Consider the following 18016-nt stretch of genomic DNA (forward strand, 5'->3'; position numbering starts at 1 on the left):
AGTCAGTAACCCTTTCATATTTAGAATATTAGCAATAACCCAATTGCGCACAGCCATGTTAACACCATTCACCCTTTTTAAACACAGGAACTTGCTTATATTCTGTTTTTTAAAAACCTAAAAATCCCCCTTGGGTTCCTCTTTTTCTAACCTGAATATTTGATCATGTATACACGTATCAGGATATCCCCATTCAAAAGAACATCATTTTTGTTTTGCTCATGTTTTGTTTGCAAGGAGTCTTGGTTTTTTGAGTACAGGACGATTACTGTGCTGCTGTTGTTGTTGTTGTTGCTGCTGTTGCTATGGATACAGAAAGAAGAAGTGGAAACAATGTGCAAGGCATCATGGCGTTCTCCGTGCATCGAGATGTTGTCTGTGCACCAGGATTCCATGTAAACAGGAATAACCCTGTTTGCTCACGCATGTAAACGGGTTATTTTCAATGTTTCAGGAACTGAATATTGACCTTAACCCGAATGTTGACTGCATGTAAACGTAGCCACTGATAAACATAGGCAAGGTCACGGCTGACTGCTTTGCGAGCTTATGTATAGAAGTACTTAAATCATAAAAACAAAACACTTGTCCCTTCTTGGACTTACTTCTTTAACCACTATGAGCCTGATCTACTTAAGGTTTTGTATGTAAAATTGTGCAAATTACATATCACGCAAAGCTGATTTTACAACTGGGTGCACCGAGGATTCCATCCATTCAATTTCAATACCCCTTATCCTGTTCAGGGTCACTGGTGGCTAGAGCCTATTCCAGCTGTATTAGGGCGAGAGGCAGGCTACACCCTGGACTGGTCGCCTGTATCAAGGATTGCGTCTATCAAATGAGCAATATTGTTTGATCAATCCATTCAATGCATTTGCCTTCATGAATATGCAGAGCATATGCAGCAGTGGCTATTGCTCTAAGACTGCAAGGGAAGCTCAGCTTCCCCTAAAATGTCCCCAAAAAAGTGTTGATATGTTCTGCTGTGTGTACAATTCATTGACAAAATATACACTAGAATTCCTTCATCTTTTGTTCAGAATCAGCTACCTATCACAGGTAACTGGCTCCACCTCCTTCTCATTCATCTCAGCAGCGTCTCTGCGCTTTAACACAGTCGGACACTCAGCGTCTTCTGACTTCAGCTGGGAAGCGTAGAGTGGGTTGTTCCACTGTGGAAACTGGACGGTTATTGGACAAATGCTGGGCTTTGTCCCGCCCATTGGGCACTCAGCGTCTCTGGGGGTCTATGAGGTAGTGGGCTGGCCTGGACGCTCGGCTTCTGCATGATGATTGGATGATCTGTCTGAGGCCGAATCCCTTTTTGATTGAAAGTGAAATGAGCCAGTCAGTACAACCCTCCACCGGAGCATCTTCTCAGTTGTTCTGGTCTGATCGGGAGGTGTTATTGATCCCTAGCGAGTTTACCTTTTCTCAAAAATGATGAGCGTTGAGAGAACACTGGTAAAATCCCTGGAAAAATTACCTGGTTGGTACGACAGGGACACAGATCATTTTCTTGAAAAGGAACGGAGGGTAGAATGTACGTTTAAATAAATAAATAAATTTATGATGTAGGCCGCAAAAAAATGAGCTTCCCCTCCATAACTGACCAGCACTCGCCACTGATATGCAGAACATCAGAAAGTGCAAAATTGTGGGAGGAGGTAATGCAAATGTGATCATTTAGCACCCACAAAGTGATTCAAATCTGAAACAGTTTGTGGTCGCTCTGTTTGAATCTATATTTAGCATGTTAGAAAAGCAGGTGCAAACTGGCACAGTGTCACGCGCAAACAGCTGAGGTTGTTGTAGTGAGGAGTCACCCCTCACCTCCTGTGCAGCAGCCTGACCTATCCATCTGATTCTTCCACCTCCATGGCTTCAAACTTCATTTTTCCTTTACGGCATCTCTGCTCCAAACTCTCGATGGTGACAGCTGCTTGCACGCACTAAATCCTCATTTAAAAAGGGCGATTGGAACCTGGTATCACTTGCACACGCAGTAGATCACCCTCAACACGCCCACTGCATGCACATGCATTTTTTTTAGTTTGTACATGCAATTAAGCGCTGGATATTTGGGATCTCAGTAAATCAGGCCCTATATGTTTAATGAACAATGTCCCAATTTGTGAGTACTAGTGTGAAGACACTTAAAAATAAAGCCTTATTGGCAACTTCAGAATAATTACTCCTCTGACACTGTTTGTCCTTCCATCTATCAGTCTGTTTTCAATGTGTTCAGAATGCTTTGAAATATCATTAAATATGTGGTTATTTTTCATTGTGAGTTTAGGAGGATGCAATTAATGAAATGCCTTTAAAGTTTCTATTAAACTACCAACAGCATTGTTGAATGGGGAAAAAAAATCTAAAAGGGGTAGGCCTGACCACAAGGTAGCAGGCCTCTTGAGGTATTTGCTGTTGTTTCTTAACAGCACTGGCTCCATTAATGAACAATGGCCATGATGCAGAATAGCGACAAATTAAAGTTCCACTAATTGCAATTTCAATTGACTCTACATTAAAATGCCTTACTCACAGCAGATAGGGTTTCATTCTCCAAAGATAATTTATCCATTTATCATGCTTTAATCAGGATAAATCTGTATTAAAGGGAAAGTTACTGGATTTATTAAACACATGACCTCTTTGTTTTGGTGAGGGATACAGGCTGCTTAGATATGGTTGTCATGAACTCAGATATTAAAAAAAAGACCATGTACTAGATTTACACCAGGCCCAAAGAAGAAAGACAATTTTTCACTTTGCCTCTAGGCTGTTTTCTATAAATATTCTTTATTTTTATTTTGCTCTATTTTTCTATATATTTTTTTTGTTTATTTGTATATTCTCTATGTTTACTTTCTCTATATTCTATTTTATTTTACAGAATGTAGAGCAAGTAATTCTGCATTATTTTCTTGTTAATTGTTGCACCAACACCAAGTCAAATTCCTTTTAAAGGGATAGTTCAGTTTTTTTGAAGTGGGGTTGTATGAGCTCTATGTGACCACTAAGGAGATTAGATACAGTAGAAAGTTGTCTCCTCTCCCTCAGTAAGACACAGACTGTAATCGATGGTGACGAGGAAATAGGCGCTAACAGGGGAAGACGGTACCAAATTTAAAGGCCATTTTCTCTGCCTACAAGAACTAAAATCAAAAAGTAATACCACAGTTTAAGAGTACGCCACATAAAATATTTTTAAGTGCATGAAGTCTTTGGAAATATAAACATTTATCCGGACCTAACTAACTGGTCATGTATCCTTCCGCCCAGCACTAGTGCGCTCCATCCCCCCTCCTCCTTCCAGCTGCAGGGAATGTAAACAAGCTATGCTTCGAGCGCTGGTTTTAGCCTCGTGTAAGTTTGATCAAGTATCGTAATTCTTTTGTTTGTACTCTAAGGATTGTGAGGCAGTGTAGGAAATTCAAAATGAGTGACTATGACAGCGACGATGAAGTTTCATTCACTCTGGAACCAAAAGGATACCTGTATGAACCGGAGTAGCTACACAGAAGAGGAGCTGCTACAGATGGAGACTGAAAGGAATACAGAGGAAACATCCGCGGTCACTGGACATCAAGATAGAGTCGGAAATACTCAGTGGTGTAAATGTCTGAGCTGTGACTCAATGCCCACGGATGCTGAGTGTTACTGCTGTCACAAGTGGAACTTGGTTACAGACACTCTGGACACTGCTGGCTCTTAAGCCGTCTATAACTCATCACACAAATTTCCCTGCTCTTCTGAATTCTGGAGTGTCCTGTAACAGCAACAACAACAACAACAACAACAACAGTCATGGCAGCAGTAACATTTAGAATCTTGATGTCCAGTGTCCGTGGATGTTTCCTCTGTATTCCTTTCAGTCGCCATCTGTAGCAGCTCCTCTTCTGTGTGCTCCGGTTCATACAGGTATCCTTTTGGTTCCAAAGCAAATGAAACTTCATCGTCCCTGTCATAGTTACTCATTTTGAATTTCCTTCGCTGCCTCACAATCCTTAGAGTACAAACAAAAGAATTACGATACTTGATCAAACTTACACGAGGCTAAAACCAGCGCTCGAAGCATAGCTTGTTTACATTCCTTACAGCTGGAAGGAGGAGGGGGGATGGAGCGCACTAGTGCTGGGCGGAAGGACACATGACCAGTTAGTTAGGTCCAGATAAATGTTTATATTTCTGAAGACTTAATGCACTTAAAAAATATTTTATGTAGCGTACTCTTAAACTGTGGTATTACTTATTGATTTGAGTTCTTGTAGGCAGAGAAAATAGCCTTTAAATTTGGTACGGTCTCTCCCTGTTAGCGCCTATTTCCTCGTCACCATCGATTACAGTTTGTGTCTTACTGAGGGAGAGGAGACAACTTTCTACTGTATCTAATGTCTTTAGTGGTCACATAGAGCTCATACAACCCCACTTCAAAAAAACTGAACTATCCTTTTGAGTGCAAATGTACTCGGCAATAAAACTTGATTCTGATTCTCACTCTGATTAAATGACCAATATCGTGTGTTGGTGCAAACATTCCTGATGTGGCACAAAGTGATGAACGCATGACAAACAAGACCCAGTTTTTAGTTGGTATCACTCATTTGCCACCAAGGGATAAAAAATCTATAGTTAGCTAATTTGCTACTTTAAAAGAAAATCTCTCAGAGGGCTCCGGTGACAGGTCAAAAGTAATATGCACTTAGTGTCAAATGGTAAAAAAAACACAAAAGTACATTAAGTTCAAGCAACCACCTATGAGATCAGCATACAGATGCGGCTAATCAGACTAGTGTCAGCGGGCAACCCGTCAGAAAAGTCGACAGAGAACTATTTAGGAGTGAAGGGAATAAAATCAAAGTTAACAACAGCACTTCCTCAATAGATGGAAACTGACTACAGGCCAGTCAACACCGTGGATGACTCAGGTCTAAGGGACACCTTCAGACCTGAGTTAGCTTTTTATGGCATGCCTTACTGTTGTGGGAAACAATAGTTTCAGTCTAACAGGACCTGTCTGAAACAGAACAGGCAAGTTAACCCCTTAATGCCTGAGTTAATTAACAATAATAAAATAGATTGTTTCATGTGTTTTTGAATTCTTACAGATGTTAAATTAAGTGGAGATTGTAAGTTTGAGTATGGTACACACAACAGTTATAACTAAGTTATGTTATATTCATAGACATGAGAAGTTCATCCCTGACCCACATATTGTGATATGGTGGATCTGATATGATCTTTAGTATATGTAGAATATGATTCACTACATAATAATGAGATGCTAAGGTCATTTCAGCTGCATCAAGACCTGACAGGGCATGTCGCAAATTTGTGACAATAGGCATCAAGGGGTTATAGGGGTGCGGTAGCACCCATTGATAGGCTGCGCCCTGTTGGCTATGGCTGCCTTTTGCAGCAGCTCTCTCTTCTTGTAATTTTTCGTCTCTTTTTCTTAATCGTTGTATTTGGAGTGGATCATTACTTTGTATGGCTCATTTGTTGGTCATGGACACCAAACTTTGTGTTGCTTCAGTGATATTTTTACCACTTTTTCTCCTGTGTTTGTCTGGAGATCCTACATGTATCCATGGCTGCATTGTTTACATGTGAACTCAGCTGTTAGCAGCCTGTAGCATGTCAATGCTAACTGGTGTAAGGCCTGATGTCTTCCCACAAGGTGAGGAGAAGGAGGTGAGGATGACTAGCTGGTTCTCAGGTGTGAGCTAAGAAGTGACAACATGGACCTGTCCTTCCATCCATCGTTGTTGGGAACGTAAGATCTATCTCCAATTAGATGGACGAGCTAGCTGTGCTAACCCAGCAACACAGGGAATACCAGAGGGCAGAGTAGCATCATGCTATTCACAGACATGGCTAACAGAGCTAACATCGGACACCAACGCCATGTTGGAAGAGCTTCACCTGCTGTGAGCAGACAGGATCTAGGAGACAGAGATGGAGCATGACTGAAGAAGCTCAGTCCTGGACCCTGTGGAGGTGGAGGCTGGCTGAACTGGAGAATGATGGACAAGCTGTCAGCATCTATTTTCCTATGGACCTTTTTGCACTTTCTATACACTTTCTTACTTTTGTTTTCTTGATTGCTGCTATGACTTCAATTTCATTGTACTTGTTTCAGTGACAATAAAGTTCTATTGTATTGTATTGTATTGTATTCTATTCTATTCTATTCTATTCTATTCTATTCTGAATGAAGCTGAGCCAATATACAAAACCAAGAAAATAAAGGTACAACTTACCTTCTGGTTATTTATCATAAGAGATGGTTATATTGATGTGTTTCCATCCATCCATCCATCCATCCATCCATCCATCCATCCATCCATCCATCATTTTCTCTAAGCGGGCTGGCAGTAGCTTAACTTGCCTGCCTTGGTGGCTATTTGCTTTCCAGTGTTCGTCCAAAGCGTTGAGTTACAGACACTACTGACACTGTTCACTGTTCAGTGAAAATATGTCAAACGGTTTCTCAGCCTTTAAGTACTTTGTATTAAAGGTGTTATATTAATATTTAAGACTAATCCTTAACACCACATTTAGTATGCTTGAAATGGTTGCCCAACATCAGAGTTGAGAAAAGATTTTTTTCAAAAGGAAATGTTTTTCCGGTTTAGCCCCATTAGTTGTCACGATGACAATCAGAAAGGAAACATTTCATATCATCCTGAGAGACACAAACAGACTTTGTAGCACATCCCGCTCTTAGCTGCTTGTTTCTCAATGACACTTTAGAGGGCTGAAGGATTCATCAAACATCATTCATCATGTCCTGAGAGCCATCATCAGATTGCTTTCATGGGATTTCTGTTTGATGAGCTGGTAGAGAGTGTGGGCACACAGGATATAAACGATGAAATTACATTATACAATAGATGTGACAACCTGGATCCACACAGCTTGTTGGGCCCTGCTTATTTAATAGTTAATATGATCACTCTTTGGGACATTTTTTCAATATAAATCTGACCCTTGTCACTGGAATAATGTGTCACTGGAGCAGTGGCGTGCACAGACTTTTTAAAGGGCAGGGATTAAAAGAAAAAAAACACAAAGAAGGCACTTTAACACATAATTTTGCCATTAGAGAAGACACTTTGGCATGTTTTAACCAGCCAGTGGGATAGTTAAGTTGGTTTGGTTCCAAAGAGGGCACTTCAGCCCTTATTTGTAGTCCCAAAAGGGGAATTTAGTCCGTGTTTTGGCTCTCAAGAGGGTATTTCATCTTGTGTTTTTGTTCTTAAGAGGGCACTTTCGCACATTTCGGTTCACAGAGGAGCACTTCAGTGTGTGTTTTGGCTCCGAAGAGGGCATTGCAGCTGTGTTTATGCTCCCTAGAAAGCACTTTAGCGCTTATTTTTGGTCCTTAGTGCAGTGTTTTTCAACTCCTGTGTCGCGGTACACTAGTGGGACGTAAGATACTGTAAGGTGTGTCATGGGAAATTATCCAGTTTCTCGTAATTGGTCTAAAAGACTAATAACATGCCACTGTTACTTTCTTCCATGTCAGTCGGTGGCAGAGTTGGGTATATAACTACAAGTAACGAACGTTACAAGTAGTAAAATTACTTTTGATAGGAACGAGTAGTGTAACAGCACTACTCCTCCTAGATTAGTAGTTAAACTAGAGTTACAAATGAAACGCCACGATCATTACTTTTACAATGACTGCAAATAGAACAACCAAAATATTACTATTTAAGTGGAGATCTTTTTATTACCACCAGTAGATTGAACGGTGGCCATACGAACAACTACTCGCTATCTCTTCTGGGTCAGGGCTGATGAAACTGTCACAGTAAAATTGGTTGCCTTATATAAATCTGTGCCCCACTGACAACACTGCACTCTCTCCCACTGTAAATGCCCCTTTTAAAGCATAACTTCGGTTTATACAGCTTTTACATTGTTTATAGCATGAAGTAGAACAAAATACTCACCCAGAAGGCTTTCCTGATCCAAGCAGTGCTTTGGGAGATATTTAGATCCAAAATCGTGCAGCGGATGTCCGTATAAAGGGATCCATCGGGGGCCGCATAGACAGCGCCGCTCCTTAAACTGCATTAATCGTCCAAAACTCCTGTTTTTCAACAATATTCCATCATGGTCCGCTCCAAGTTAGTGCTCTGTTGCAGTAGTGTCACTTCAGACATCGCCGTTGGCTGTAATGACCTCTGAACCCCTCGAAGACTTTGTTTACATTTGCTCCTCAAAGAAAAGAGTACTGGGCATGCGCAGTACTCTCTGGAGAGCAAACGTAAACAAAGTCTTCGTGAGTTCAGAGGTCATTACAGCTAAACAGCGCTGTCTGGAGTGACACTACTGCAACAGAGCACTAACTTGGAGCGGACCATGATGGAATATTGGTGGAAAACACGAGTTTTTGAACGATTAATGCAGTCTTAGGACCGGCGCTGTATGCCCCGATGGATCCCTTTATACGGACATCCGCTGCACGATTTTGGATCTAAATATCTCCCGAAGCACTGCTTGGATCAGGAAAGCCTTCTGGGTGAGTATTTTGTTCTACTTCATTCTATAAACAATGTAAAAGCTGTATAAACCGAAATTATCCTTTAAAAGGGGCATTTACAGTAGGAGGGAGTACAGTGTTGTCAGTGGGGCACAGATTTGTATAAGGCAACCAATTTTACTGTGACAGTTCATATGCACATTATTTGGATTTTGTAGAGCAGAAGGAGAAAAGCGTGACCGTAAAATGCAAGTTATGTCCAGGAAATAAGAGGCTGAATACTGCGTGCAACACAACCGCAAATCTCTAGAAGCATATAAAGATGTAGCAGGGGGATAAAGTAGTGTAACGAGTAGTGTAACTTCGTTACTATTTCCATGGAGTAATCTAGTGTAAGGCACTACTTTTTTCAATAGTAACGGGTAACTCTTTACTTTTTTGAGTAACGGACCCCAACTCTGGTCGGTGGCAACAGGTAGCTAACTGCCTGAATACTCTGAGACAGGAGACATGAGACAGCTATAGTGATGCATGAGACAGGTAGCTGTGAAAGGGAATGAGAAGTTTTTGAAAAGGAATAATTCAAACTCCAAACAGGGCCCAGGAAAAAAATGTATACCCTGATAAAGGCTCTAGCATGGGAGGTAGTCAAAAGAAAGCAAAGATGGTGAACTCAAAGCTGTGCTCAAAAGTGATCTTTCATTCGGATTTACTTTCACCAGGATGTGAAAGGGTTATTCCTGTTTACAGGATGACACCGACTCTGGTGTGCTTGGTGTGTGGTGAAAAGTTATCCAACAGTGCCATGGTCCCAAGTAAGCTTACATGTCATTTCCAAATGAACAATCTGCTTCAAACAAGCAGGTAGACTGTTTTGTTTTCCTGTGAATACGTGGCGAAACAGCTAACGTTTGTGGGAAAAACCACAAAGGTGAATAAGGAAGCCCTCAAAGCTAGCTCCCACGTTGCTGAATTTGTTGCTAAATCAAAACTGTTGCACACTGTGACAGAGTCATTAATACCACCTGTCTGCAAAGCCATTGTTAAGGACGTGCTCGGTTGGCTGCTGATGTGGTAATATACAGGATACCAGCTTTGTGTTCATCCAAACAGGCACAGGTTCCCCAGTGCGTGAGTATAAGGCCCTGTTTACACAACAACATTTTATCTGAAAACGCTAAAACGCAGTGAAAAAAACCTGTGGTTATAGAGAAACGCTGTGGGATAGAAAACACTGTATTAAGCGTGCCAGGCCTATAGACGGCGCTATAACTGTCTTGTCTAGAAGACGCTTTTAGGAGATCTCCACCAAAGTAGAGTTGAGCAGATCATCTGGTGTACTGGGGACAATAAGTTCAAAAGTGGAGCAACAGATGCTCATTTTGTATAAAAACAGTGAGCAGATACAGCAGATTGAGCAGCACAAGCACAACATGGTGGTTCATGACGATGGTAACAAAGGTACTGTTGTCCTGTTGTATGCGTGAAGCGTGAAGTTGAGTGTGACGTCATTGTTTCCGGTGAAAACTCTGGCTTACTGTTTACACGGCAACGGTGTTGGCAGCTTTCGGAAAAATCCCACTCTGGAGGCCGTTTTCAAAAGTTTGCATTTTAGGTCAGCTGAAACGCCGTTTCTGTGTAAACACGAGGCTGAAATGCAACAAAACTTTTGCGTTTCACCCTAGAAGCATTGTCATGTAAACGGCCCCTAAGACATTATATTGTTATTGGGCTACAGAATGTTATATTTGCAATTTCGTTGTACTTGTCTGCAAGGTTATAATAGTTTTGGATTTGTCATTATAGTTTAGTTTTAGTTAGTTTTGAATTTTTTTTTTTCCATTACAATTTAGTTTTAATTAGTTTCAGAGCAGGCGTTCTAGTTTTTATTTAGTTTTGATTTTTGCAACAAGGCTTAGTTTTAGTTTAGTTTTAGTTTGTTCATACTTAATTTGCCAGATGCAGGATTCAAAAAGGTCAGAGTAAATATTTTGTAATACTGTTTATTTTCCAGCCCAACATAGTGTTTACTGCTCAGTTAATGCTGATTCTGACCTGGCTGCAGCTGCCTTTAAAACAAAAAAAAAAAAACGAACTTAATATAAAAAATATAGAAATAAATTACATAAAAATAATATAAACAAAAACTATATAAAACAATATAATATGAGCTTAAATATTTTGAAACTTGGACTCTGTAACAATAAAGTCAGACTCACATGCAATTAAACTATTACAGATGCTCTGATTCATTACTCCACTACGTTTCGTCGCAGCACAGCGTACAGCCAGTCAGTGCAGTAAACAAGCACGACCCAGTACGTGATGATGCCATATGGCACTGACAACTGCCGAAAACTGTCGTAACATTGGTTGGGAAAATGTGTTGGATTGATTTAAATTCTAAAGGCTGTTAATATTGTCAAAAACTAAAAGTAAGGGCATTTTCTGTATAATTTTAGTTAGTTTCAGTTAGTTTTGAGAATACAAGATACAGTTTTAGTTTACTTATCGTTTTTGTTTTCTTTTCTAGTTTTTATTAGTTTGAGTTAACTGCAATGTATTTTAAATTTTAGTTTTCGTTTTTAGTTTCGTTTTAATTAACTATTATAACCTAGCTTGTCTATAAATAAAGGTCTATTCTATTCTATTCTATTTGATCATAATTTTCATTGGTGATGTGTCATAGGAGTCTTTTTGTATTTACAAAGTGACGTGGCTCAAAAAAGGTTAAAAAAACACTGATCTAAAGGACACTTAAAGTACGTTTCAGTTCACAAGAGGGCACTTTAGTGCTGGTTCTGGTTCCAAAGAGGGCACTTAAAGGGCAACTCCGTTTTTTTGACACCTGGACCTTATTTATAGGTGTGTGCATGCTCATATACTCACTCAGACAAACATCGTGCAGCTCGGAGTCCTTCAGAAGTTATTTGCATCCTTCTTTCATGGAGCTCCTCGTCCGTGTACTCAGGCTCAAACCGGTAACAACAACAACAACTGTCAAACTCGAAGTCATAGTCTGAAGACGGTAGACGAGCTGACTTTATGATAACACTGGCGATGGATTTAAAAATATAGCCGAAATGAGCGATTTTGCAGAGATTATATTCCGCGCTGCAGCTCCCTTGCCGTGGCCCCCGCTCTGGTTTTTTGTCACCTTGACCGTATTTATAGGTGTTTGCATGCTCATATACTCACTCAGACAAACATCTCTGAGTCCTTCAGAAGTTATTTAGATCCAACCCATTTTAGCCGCACTTAGCGGGGGCCACGGCAAGGGAGCTTCAGCCAAGACATAATCTCTGCAAAATCGCTCATTTCGGCTATATTTTTTCATCCATCGCCAGTGTTATCATAAAGTCAGCTCGTCTACCATCTTCAGACTACGACTTCGAGTTTGACGGTTGTCCTTACCAGTTTGAGCCTGAGTACACGGACGCGGAGCTCCAACAGGAGCACATCCACGACTCAATGCGAACTGGTGGTGCTCTTGTAGACAGTGTTCACCTATGGCAACAGAAGAGGAGTGTGTTTGTGATAACGATGGATAGCGATGGATGAAAAAATATAGCCTAAATGAACGATTTTGCAGAGATGATGTCCTGCACTGAAGCTCCCTTGCCGTGGCCCCCGCTAAGTGCGGCTAAAATCGGTTGGATCTAAATAACTTCTGAAGGACTCTGAGCTGCACGATGTTTGTCTGAGTGAGTATATGAGCATGCACACACCTATAAATAAGGTCCAGTTGTCAAAAAACCTGAGTTGCCCTTTAACCTGCCTGTTTTCTTCTTTCCCTCTGTCTGTCCTGTCCAGTCAGAATGCAGTCTGTGTAGAAGGCTGAATCAGAAGCTTTGAAATGATGTCAAGGATTTCAAGGCCAGAAAACAACTTAGAATGCTCTTAGAAATACTGTGGGTATCTTTTAATCAGAGACCATGAATAGATCTTTCTCATTTCCTTTAACAAAGCTTCTTCATCACTTAAAGGGTTGTTTTAAAGGCATTCCAGGTGTTTTTTAGGGTGTGTTGCTGCTTGTTTTTGGGTATCTCTCATCCTAGATAACAACTCTGCATTGACTCTGTAATAGGAGAGTGTTCTAAAAATACTTTAAATTTATTTTTAGATAAAAAGAAAAGCTCTGTCTGCTGTGATACACCTACACAGCCAGTGAGCAGTGAGACTACACTCCTATCATTAGAAAATGACATGGAGAAGACGTGTCCTTGCACTTAGATCAGTGCCATTGAAGTAGCTTAAAAAGTTACATGAGCTCAACAATGATTCAGTTGGACAGTCAGCACAGCCCAGACTGGGGACTAATTTCTTATCTTCATCTGAGAGGGCACAGTTATGCAAGAGTTTTTTTTCCTCCTCTGGGGGCTTGCTAAGTGTCAAATTAAAATGCAGTTCAGCAACTAATAGGCGTGAGAACTCCCCTCACCCTTTGCACTCATATGCATGTAAAACAATCTGATGTTATGCAACTCCATAAGCATTTTAACAAAAAGATTACAATAGAATGGAGGAAAAAAGAGAGGGATTTGGGGTTAAGATTATGGACTTGGCAGAGCTTGTGTTGGAGGCTGTCAGATATGCCTTCCAGAAGCTAGGTGCTCATTAGCATACTTCATTTGTCTAAATATAGTCCTAATCCAATGCTGAAGGGCAAACAAACAGATCACAGCGTGTGTGGGAGGCATTGTACAGATGCTTCACCCTTGTAATTCGACATCATGACAACAACATCCACAATCTGCATCAAAATCATCAAACATCTACCTTGACATACAGTTTATGACCCTTTTAGAAACGTTTACTATGCTGCTTGTGACAGAGCACACTGCAAATGACTGCAGGCTGCAATGATGCCAGGGGAATCTGTTAAAAGGTCACAGGCAAAACAACTAGCTTGGCTGGAGGGAGGACATGCAGTGACAAGGAGGCCCATGTTGAAGATGCATAAAGCTTCTGGGACTTCAAGAGTCTTTGAGACTCATCGACTTAGTTTGCATTTCGTGGAGCCAGGATGTAAGGAGTGATTCCCTCAGAGGTGCATGTTAAGTGGTCGGCTATGAATGCATATGAGACAGAAGCAGTGTATTAGTAGTGAGTTGTATGCTTGAAGTGATTATAGAATGACTCATAAAGCATGGCTGCCTTATGCATGAGCAGTTATAGTACAAAGCAGCTCACAGATGCATGTAAATGCCAAGACCCAACAGAGATAACAGCTGAAAAAGCTTCAATTCAGTCCAATTCAATGCAGCTTGGTTTAGTCACAATCTAATAATGTTTGATATTTCTCTCCAAACCCAAACAGCCCACTAAAGTTGAAGTGAGGCAGCATTTGTACTGTACTGTGATGCGGTTTGTAGTGTGAGTAATAACAGAGCGTATCTTTTAAGAGGGAAGGATTTGGCTGTCGGTGCACTCACTCTGTCAGCTGGTAGGGTGCTGCCGCGTTTTATAACACAGACGATGAGCAAAAGCGTTTGGTGCCTTTGCTAGAGATGAAAATTTGCTCCAGTTTCCTCTTCGTTGTAGCTGCAGGAGAACACTTGTTCAGCATTTAAGCTGTGTGACAAAGCAAGGCTGTTTGTTGATGTGTTATTTTCTCAGACATGCGGTCTTTTCAAACCTCAAATTCTCTGTATCATGATATATTTTAAATTACTCATTGATTTAAGTCATGTGGGTGTGGGTTTGTTATTGTGGTGATCATTCGCCCTGAAACAGGTTAGTCATCTGGAGGTAGGTGAGAACCGGACAGCGCTCTTTCCTCTTCTAGTATTGTTTTGGTGTGTAGGAGGGAGAGGAGTCATGAGGGTTACCTACTCAATGAGCGAGGGAGAGAGGGAAAGAGGGAGAGTGAAATGAAAAGACAAATATAGAGAGAACAAACTTGTCTCTGCATGAAGCAGTTTGGTTTCCCCACAGTTGCTTTTTGCAGACACGCTGCTAAAGTGCACAGGATGCAGGGGATTTGATTTAGCATTGCTGTTTTACACAATGCCTCTCCATTAAAAGCAGTTTAAACAAAATCAACTGAATCTCATGGGATTTGTTAGTTTCAGCACATAAACCAACACTTTGTTTTTATCTGAAGCAATACAAACTTCCCTCACTCCAGGGGGGAGAGAAACTGTGAAAACAGTGCTGAGATTTCAGTTCTCTGATTTTAGCAGAATATGAAAGCTGCATTGGCTCGAGTATTCGTCAGACACTGCTTGTTCTTAAGGTGATAACAGCTTAGTGAAGCTTTATGAAAATTTTAGAAAGGCAAAAGGTTTTGTCCATCTTGTGTATAGTTTTTCTCATTTGTCATGAACCCACAGAGCAGGAAACAAGAGGTGGACCCAATTTCAGATGTAGCAAAAAACAATTAAAAAAAGGTTTATTAACTAATCTCAAAGTCCAAAAAATGCAAAAACACTCAAGAACTCATAAGGATGGAACCTTGAGACAGCGAACAACAGACTGCAGCAAACACAGACAGCAGACAACGACAATGAACTGAAAAAGAAACTCAAGCAACACAGAGACGGGGGCTGTTTTCCAAACCGCTGACTACATACTACATGTGAATGTACTAGGCACTACATACTACCTACTGCTTTTGCATGTAGTATATAGTATGACTGTTCCGTTGGGTCTGTTTTGTTGTATACTTCTCTGGTTTTCAGTCTCAGAAGGCGGAGCTACAGATGATGTTTTGTTTTGTTTTTTTCTTTAATATAAGTGTAAAACAAGCCATAAGCAGATCTCAGCATTTAGCTATTTTTTTAATCATATCATAGCAGAATCATCATTCTTAAATTCTAATCTTACACCAGAAGTTACACTGTCAACGGAAAATAAATCTGGATTTTTATTTTTACAGCTGATGAAAAAGACACTCCTATACAATCCACGTATGGTTAAAAGGGGGTAATTAGTCTTTTATATGGGCTTTAATTAAATTGTAGAAGTAAACACCTCTTTTATGACTGGAAGTGACAAGATTTGCTGGTGTTTCTTTATCCTTCTTTAGTCTTCTTTATCATCAGTTCTATTCCATCTCACAGACCATATAGTGTTAAAGGTCCCATATTATGCAAAAATCGCTTTGTTAAGTCTTTTAGTGAAATTTGTGGGTCTTTGGCTTTCCTCCCAGCCCACAAAATGTGATATTTAATGACAAAAAACCTGTACGACGTAGAGCTTGTGAATGTCAAATCCTTACCTAAAACCAGCTGCTTGGATTTTGGGGATTTGCCAATGTCAGCGATTCCCATTTTTGACCAATCAGGAGCAAGTCTGGCCTGATTGATCCACTGGAGCAGATACCCCCAAATTCAGCCCCTGCCCACTCCCCTCCCGGCTGCTGGAGAGAAATCTCTCTCCAGGAGCAGAATGCCAAAGTTGAAGAGCCACCACTGCTCTGTTTTTGGCTGTAAACAGCCATATAGTTCCATGCACAAACTTCCCATCTCAGAAGAAGACAAGACTAAGTGGCTAGAGTTCATTTATGAGGAAAATGTGCCAGCTACACTCAGTAAAACTGTGCATGCGTGTGCTAGTCACTTCACCGCTGACTGCTTTTCCAACTTTGGACAGTACAACAGAGGGCTAGAGAATAGACTGGTCCTGAATCCAGGCACATTATGAACTATCCGCCAACAAACCTGGGACCCTGGAAATGTGAGTATTTTAAATGCTGGGTGTTGTGGAGCAGATGTAAGAGCTTTTCCTCAGTGTCCCCCGTCTCTGTGTTAGCTTCAGGATGCTAACTTTAGCTGTGGTTAGCCTGTTGTTTTAGCCTGTAATGTTACGGTAAACAAGCTTTGCTGTTTTCTAAACATTGTGCACTTGGAGCTGTTGGCCCCACTCTCTGTGACGCCAAAGAGTGGGGCAGAATCAGCGGTGGCTCATTTACATATGAAGGTCACGCCCACTAAATCAGAGCATTCTGAACAGAGGGGCCATTAGAGCCTGGAAACAATGCTGCTGTGCTTGATTTATTGGCTTTTTGGACCAAAACATGTTACTACTATTTCATGAAGACATCAATGATCCAGATTAAACTGCAGAAAAGGAGCAGAATATGGGACCTTTAGTGTTGTTGTGTTGTAGTTGTAGTGCTGACTCATTCCACTAGATAGCGGTAATTAGCCGAAACCTGCCAACCACATAGACAAACGGCGTCAGCGCTGTGCATTGTGGGAAGCAGAATGCCAGGTGAACTGGTCTGTTGCATACTGAGAAATTTTCCTGGATTAGTAAGACCATCCAGGGATTTTTGGTATACTGCAGATTTAGCAAGTTTTGGCATACTGACAACTACATACTAAATTTCAGCCAAAATAGGAGGCACTGCTACTAGGTGTTTTGGAAAACAGCCAATAAAGATAGAGGAGCAATCAAACACAGGTGTGACACATGAGGGCCAATCAACAGGCACAACACGTAGGCTGTGTCTGAAATCACTCCATATTCACCATATTCACCAATCAGTGGATACGCTGTTTTGTAGAGCTGTCTGAAATCTGAGTGGGCATGATTGTGCACTATATAGTCCACTCAATGTATCCCACAATGCAATTTGAAAAGTAGTGTATTAACAGTGCCCACTATGTGAGTGATGTATACCATCATGCACTGCGGTTCAAACAGTAAGAATGGCTGATTAAATGATTACTGATAGCATGAAACATTAAAAACTGGCAGAGAATAACACTTAGCTCTCTGTTTAACTTTCATATCAGTCTCACTTCTTCGAGCAGAGAAACAGACAACTCAGATGTTAGCTGCTGAACAGTCAATTGCAGGTGATGCATTCACTGGACCTTGTAATTCTCAAACACATCATAAGTTGCTGCGTGAATATATGTGTAACTGAGGACCAGGTTAAATAAAGTTACTTCATTCCTCAAAGAAAACCAACATCTTCAAATCATTCCAAAAATAATTTGGAGGAACAGCAAATTATCTGCAAGAAAAATCAGACAGAGACACAAAAACTGATGTTCAAATAATTTGCTTTATTTAAAAACTAAAGTGAAAAATGATCATTTATTAATTTTAAGTAGAAATGTATTTGAATCTGTTTAAAACAAAAAAAAAAGAAAGAAAAAATTTAAAATGACAATACTACTCAATCAAATTCAAACCAACACAATCATTGAGAATATTGCAGACAAAGGGTTTTGTTTCTTTCAAATGATTGCTTGTGACTGGGAAGGGGGTGCAGAGGACGTACCATTCGCACGTGCCCAAAAACCCTGCATTCATTCAAACACAGCAACTGAGGAAAAAGAAAAATGTGCTCAGTGAGAAAATAAAAAAAAAAAAAGTGTCAACAACCACTCACAAGCAATTAATGGGGGTAGTGAGGTGCAGGTGGGGAGGCTTACACCCACGGACAGCCTCAAGACGCTCAGACCACGAACCACTCGATCTGCAATACTCAAACAAAAAAACAACAGAATTAAAAGATGGTTTATACAAAGCAAATAATCAGACCAACTTGTAACTTTA

The sequence above is a fragment of the Halichoeres trimaculatus genome, unplaced genomic scaffold, assembly GCF_033239565.1.
Source record: "Halichoeres trimaculatus isolate MK-OKI-2021-1 unplaced genomic scaffold, fHalTri1.1 fHalTri1_scaffold_9, whole genome shotgun sequence".
Classification (NCBI taxonomy): Eukaryota; Metazoa; Chordata; class Actinopteri; order Labriformes; family Labridae; genus Halichoeres; species Halichoeres trimaculatus.